The sequence below is a fragment of the Nannospalax galili genome, unplaced genomic scaffold, assembly GCF_000622305.1.
Source record: "Nannospalax galili isolate Female #2095 unplaced genomic scaffold, S.galili_v1.0 scaffold772, whole genome shotgun sequence".
NCBI classification, from domain to species: Eukaryota; Metazoa; Chordata; class Mammalia; order Rodentia; family Spalacidae; genus Nannospalax; species Nannospalax galili.
Window position 1 is genome coordinate 1,197,696 of NW_008332097.1, and position 6,757 is coordinate 1,204,452.

General features: G+C 41.2%; 1 long non-coding RNA gene across 1 annotated transcript; it reads right to left on the reverse strand.

The window, feature by feature from the left end:
• Positions 1 to 717: 717 nt before the first annotated feature.
• LOC115069304 lies at positions 718 to 1,336 on the reverse strand. The gene is made up of 3 exons (XR_003848576.1): positions 1,244 to 1,336; positions 895 to 956; positions 718 to 756 (listed from the first exon to the last, which is right to left on the reverse strand). It is a non-coding gene; the product is annotated as an uncharacterized LOC115069304 (long non-coding RNA).
• Between the last annotated feature and the right edge of the window lie 5,421 nt (positions 1,337 to 6,757).

The window sequence follows — 6,757 nt, forward strand, 5'->3', positions numbered from 1 at the left end:
GCAACTCACCCAGGATCTGATATACAAAGGCAGAAGGGGAATTCAGGGCCAAGGACCTGGTTTCAAGGTCTGCACACTTGTGTGGCTGGTGGAGAAGCCAGGAGTACAACCTGACTGTCAGATGCCCTATGATATACATAGGACCTAATATGAGTCTATCAAATGAGGAGCAGAAGAGGAGGACGAGGAGAGGGAAGGGCTTCTTTACAAAGTATTGTCTGTGTCAGGTTCTGCCCAAGTTCCTGGGAACAATGCTGTCAAGAGAACACTAGAATCCCCTTTATACAGATGAGGAAACTAACTCACTAACACCAGGACACATACCAGGTGAGTGAAATGGCCAACATGACTCTGTCTGGCTCCTCTGCCTGGCTCCCAACCTCTTTGTAGTCCTTCTTCTCACACAAGTGAACAGCAGAGTGCTAAAAGCACAGTCCACAACCCCAGAATTCCACACTGTGCCACTAGACTTGAGCCTCCTAAGGGAAAACAAGACACCTGGGACATGCAGCAGCTTACAAGTTTCTGTGGGGAAAAAAAAATCTCTCTCTACTTTACTCTATAGAAAAACAAATCAATATTTGAAACTAGATCTGTGTTCTTGGAAATCCGGAACACCTACGCCAGCTTCAAGAGGTTGAAAAACACATGTCCTCATAAGTTCAAGGAATGGGCTCCCCGAGACGGGTCACACCCGTGGATCTGTCCTCACCTTCTGAATTCACGGATGACCTTCCTTGACAAGCCTAGACATTCCTAAGTGGGAGTAAAAACTGTGAAAATTAGGCTCTTTCATTAAAGGCAAAGGAACCTAGGGAAAGTTTTTGTTATGCATATTCCATAAAAGGCAAGCAAGGCCTGTGTGACAGAGCCAGTGTGTAGATGGCATCCAACCTGTCCACGCTGGTGTGGCTGTGAACAAACATGTCTGGATCGGTCCTCCAGAGCTTCACCACCTAGAAAGAGAGAGAACACAGCATGAGGTTATCTGAACTTGACATTCACTATGGTCTGCTTTCTCCTTTCATTTCCCCTTACAATTTCACAGAAGGTTTCCTACTTGATTTAGGGATCATTTTGATCCTCCAGAAATTATTTTTACTAAAGATTAATATAGGAGCTATTAGGTTCCTCACTCTCAAAGATGCAGGAGAGAGAGCACTTTTGTCTGATCTGCATCCCTTGATTAGGGAATCAGATCTCTCCACATAGAGTTCTAGGGGTGGCCTGGGCCCCTGCTTACCCAAGAAAGGGGCATTTCAGGCAATAATGACTGGTTCCAGGAAGGCATGGGGCAACTGTCTTTCCATTGTGGATCTTATGCTGGGATAATAACATCCAGTACCACTGAAAGCCATCTTCCCTGCAAATAGAGAGATGAACATTAGATGGACAGAGAAAAGATTCTGGAATCAGTGAGCCCATTTCTAATCCTGAAAATAAAATCCTTCTTCCTAGAAGATACTTAGCCAATAAATTTCCCTCTGGGCTAAAGCTAGTTTGATTTAGATTTCTGTCTCTTACAACCAAGAGTCATAATATAAAGGATGGAGAGTTTAGAGTGCTGCCTCATCCTCCCATGGAAGGTGCCTGCCATGCCAACTGTAGTTCCTCTCTCAGAAAGGACTGACCTTTTTTATATCCAAGAAACCTGTCACCTTGCTAGCCTCAGTCCTCTGTTTTGAATTGATTTATTTCTTTTTCATCTTGCTCCTAGCACAGATGTGAAGAAAATGTGATTCCTCTCTAACTGCAGTAACTTTGTCTTCTGGAATGTGTACTATGTATTCTCAAATGACAAAATGCTTAGGCATCCCAAATGCATTCCCATTTTCCTAGTGGTCACCTTGATGCCATGACATGTACAATGCTGTTACTTTAAGCAGCAGTTCTCAAGATAACTGCAGAGTCAGGAAAATTTGCTCACACCTGTAATCACAGCACTCAGGAGGCTGAGGCAAAGGGATAGCCATGAGTTTGAGGCTACCCTGGGCTATATGGTAAGTCCCAGGTCATCCAGACAGACTCTGTCTCAAAAAAAAGAAAGAAGGAAGGAAGAGAGGGAGAGATGGGAGGGAGGGAGGGAGGGAGGGAGAGAGAGAGAGGGAGAGGGAGAAGAAAGGAAAGGAAAGGAAAGGAAAGGAAAGGAAAGGAAAGGAAAGGAAAGGAAAGGAAAGGAAAGGAAAGGAAAGGAAAGGAAAGGAAAAAGGAAAGAAGCCACCTGAAGAATTTTCTGTTGCTGAGACAGGGTCTCATTCTGAGCCCAGGCTGGTCTCAAACTCACAGCAATCCTCCTGGCTTAGCTTCCCAATTGCTGGGATGACAGTTATGTGCTACCACACCTAGTTTGAAAAACAAAAACAAAAAACCACCAATGCCAAGCTCTCATCCCAGATTCTATTTAATCTAGAGAGGTGACCACTCATCAGTGGTTTCAAAATTCTCCCAGACAAGGTTAAGACTAGTTAACTAAAATTTTGTTTGCACATGTGTTCGGTGATTTTTTTGAGTGATATCACTAGTCTTTTGATGACAAGGCTGAAAAAAGCATGGATGTCCATCTTTTGCATTCCCTGGGATGTTCAGCAAAGCTCACAGTATGCTTCTAGATACATGATGGTATCTGTTTGTACCGGACACATACTTTGGCCTATGTTCTATGGCCTACTGAGAACCTACAGCTATGCCAAAGTATTGTGTGCCTTGAAGTCTTCTATTTTTATAGATTAAGTTATACAAGCTCTGAAAAACATTTAAAAATCAATACTTGACCCTTTGACACAATTTATTCTGCTTAATAAAGATGATGATGTAATCTAGATAGCCTATGGGACATGCACCAATTAGCCAGGGCTACAGTAAGAAGCCAAGTGACTTAAAAGAAACTTGGACACAAAGGTATACAAGGAGAATGCCACATGAAGGGTAACCAAGGAACCCCAGAGATTGCCAGCAAACCAACCAGCAGAAGGTAGGGAAGACAGCAGATTCTTTATAATTCTCACAAGAAATCAGTCTCCCTGTAGCCCCAGCTGGCCTGGAACTTGCTATGTAGACCAGGCTGGCCTCAAACTCACAGAGATCCTCCTATCTCTGCCTCCCAAGTCCTGGGACTAAAGGCATGGGCCACCATGCCTGGCTTGGATCTTGGACATTTTTAAGAAAATATGATATTTAATTTTGTCCACTTGACTGGACTGATAAATAACTAGGAGATTAATAAAATATACCTCTGGATATGCCTGTGGGTTTCCAGAGAATATTAGATCATAAGGGCTCAGACCCAGTGAATGGACTCATCCCTTAGTAGATTTTTGATACAATGGCATTAATTGAGAGATGGTGAAAAATGGGAGGTGAACTAGATGGAGGAAGGCAGTCAATGGGGAGGAGGGGGTTGGGGAGCTTATCTTGCCCTTGTGGCTTCCTGTATTCAGTCTCTGTTCCTTGTCCACCATGAAGCTAACAGCTCTCTTCCATCAAATACTCCACATGTTCCTGCAGCCATGGTGTCTTGCCAAAGCACATGGGACCAAGCAACCATGGACTGAACCCTCTGAAACCATGAATCAAAATAAGCCTTTCCTCCTTTTTCAAGTGTTTCTGTCATGTATATGTTCAGAATGAGGATAAAAGTAAGGAATGTAGATGAGGTCTTACTATGTTCTCTAGGCTGGCCTTGATTTCTGGGGCTCTAATGATCCTCCTGCCTAAGTCTCTTGGGTAGCTAGGATTATGGCACTCAACTTAGGTTTTAGACTTCTAACCTCCAGAACTCTAAAAAAACAGATTCTTGCTCAAGATATTCAGTTTGTGGTACTTTGTTATAGAAGCCTTAAGATGTTAAGATAGTCCCTGATAAAACAAAACAAAACAACAGGCATCCTATAATCATTCACTTTGAGACCAGGATGGTATAGAGAAAAGAAACATCCAGAAACTTGAGCAACCCAAAATAGTAGTCATTTTTTTATCATTATTTTTTAAAAAATTTTTAATAACTACATGATTAGAAGAGCATTTCATTACAGCTTTAAAATATTCAGTAACACACTCCAGAGCAAGAGTACATCTCTTTCACAAGTGGCTGTAAGTTTCTAGGTTCACAGTTGAATTGACAGTTATACAATATTGAACTCAGTATAAGCCCTGTAAGACAAAAAATTGAATGAGATTTTAACCCTCAAAAAAGATCTCCATTTCATTTTAGAATATATTATTCCTTGCAGAAAGACTCATTGTTTTTGCTACTAGCACTGAGATGTTGGCGCATGCATCTCTAATCTGTATGTATCTGATTATTACTAGTCATAATTGGTTGCATTTGGATCCTTGGTGCCTGTGTATGTCTATAAAGTCATCGGGCAGATTTCAGTGGTAATGTTTATCACCTCTACTAAATAACATGATGTAACTTCCCATGCTTCCTTCTCAAATAATTTGTTGATTTTTTTTTCCTGCCTGTGTATATCACACAGAACATCCCAAACCATTTTATTCAACTATACACCCACTTCCCAAATAGCACCCTCCCAAAGCCTCCTTCCCCTCCACTAGAGCCCTTATACTCTGATATCCTTGCTACTGTCTGCTATGATGTCGGCACCCCCAGCCACACCCCACTACTTGTCCATCTGGTGAATCTAGTCAGCCTATCTAGAGGGCTTTGTTTTAGGAAGCTCAGCTGTTCCTCATCTAGCAGCAATCAGTTGTCAATATTCCTTTAGATAAGACTAGGGTCTGCTGTTCATTTTCCCAGTTCTATGCTGGGTTACTATCTGGGGGTCCCTTTGGCCACCATGGTCAACAACTCAAAAGAAGGTATCTCCTATCTGGCATTCTTGCTTGTTATGTAGTCTTCAGCTATACATATGGACTCTTAAAAAATTATATTGCCCCCTTTAATCTTGGTTATACTTTCCTTTTGGGTGTTTAAGGCCATACAGTTGGCCCAGATAAACCAATTTATGTTTACTCTTAAGGTCGTTTGAGAATCTGTTTCTCAGCCCATGTGGGCTTAGAAGGAGTCCATGGCTCCTTTCCTCTACGGGATCCCTCTATGTAAAGATAAGTCTAAGGTCCTGCTCAACCGTGGTTGGTATTGCTTGGAAGCATGGAGGAAATGATTCCTCTGTGTTGACCCTCCTCTTTGTAGACTGGACACTAGTTCAAGTCCATCCCGTGGGGTCTCCTCAGCCTCCTTGATCAAGAGGACAGGTGACCCATCACAACTCCAGGACATTTTGAGAGATGCTCATAGTCCCCTGGAACTAGTTGACCTAGGAAGGCAAGGAGCAAAAAGTATCCTTTATGTCCCTCTGACCAAATTATTATAGGCCTCAAAGTTACACCAGTCTGGTACTTTTAATTACTGTGTCTCATGTAGATAAATCTTGGGCAAAGACCAATTGTTCTCAGATAAACCTTACCTAGACATATATTTCTTAATCTGCTATGTATAATTTGTCAGTAGGTTGCAGGATTAATAAGGTTCCCTCTGGTTTTCAAAACTAGCTAGGCATTGTTTATCTCTTGCCTTGTCTCACCCCTCCATCATGGTTTTCCCATTTAAGGTGCCCTCATTTCCGTTTCTCCCTTAATAATACCCTTCTCCTATGGTCCTACCTCTCTTGACCTCCTTCTTTCCCTTTATCCCCTAGGTTCCTTGTATACCCTTCCCTCACCCCTCCCTTAAACTAACCCAATTTTTATCCATATCTCTCTTATTAAGGCCTGTTTCCTACTGTTCTTCTCTTTCAGGTTCTTTCTTTTCCTTTACCTCCCTGTTTCCTTTCCATTATCCTGGTTCCTGTAGTTATGTCTAGATACATACTCACTTATCAGGGTTTGGTTCTAGGATCCACATATGAGGGAGAACATATGTCGATTTTTTTTCTGAGTCTGTTATTTCACTTAGTATAACAGTTTCTAGTTCCATTCATTTACCTGCAAATTTCATGATTTCATCTTTCTTTACTGCTGAGTAAAACTCCAACGTATAAATGAATCACATTTTCATTATATACTCATCAATTGAGGGACACTTAGGTTGCTTTCATTTCTTAGCTATTGTGAAAAGAGCAGCAACAAACATGGATGTACAAGTGTCTCTGCGATAGGATAAGATCTTTGGGTATATGCCAAGGAGTGGTATAACTGAGTCAAATGGTTATTGTTTAATTCAGATGTCCCTCTGTTAACTCTCTGTCCTGTTGACCTATCTAATGGAGACAGTGGGGTACTGAAGTCCCCTACTATTAATGAGTTGGGATTAATCTTGGTCTTAAAGTCCTGTAGTATTGTTTTTATGAAGTTGGGTGCACCACAGTTTGGTGAAAATATGTTCATGATTGTAATATCTTCTTGATTTATTATTCCTTTGATCAGAACGAAGTGGCCCTCTTTATCTCTTCTGATTAGTTTTAGCTTAAAGTCTATTTTGTCAAATATGAGAATTGTTACGCCTGCTTTTTTCTTAGCACCATTTGCTTGGTATATTTTTTTTCCATCCTTTCACTTTAAGGTAGTGCCTGTCCTAGAAAGTGAGATGGGTTTCTTGCAGACAACAAAAAGATGGGTTTGTTTCTTTATCCATTTACCTTGTCTGTGTCTTTTGACTGGAAGTTCAGTCCATTAATATTTAAAGTTATTAATGAAAGATGTGTATTGAATCCTGTCATTTTATTTATGTTTACATTCTTGATATAGCTGTACTTTTCCACAGTTACACCTTCATTGAATTGTATCATCTCCTCCC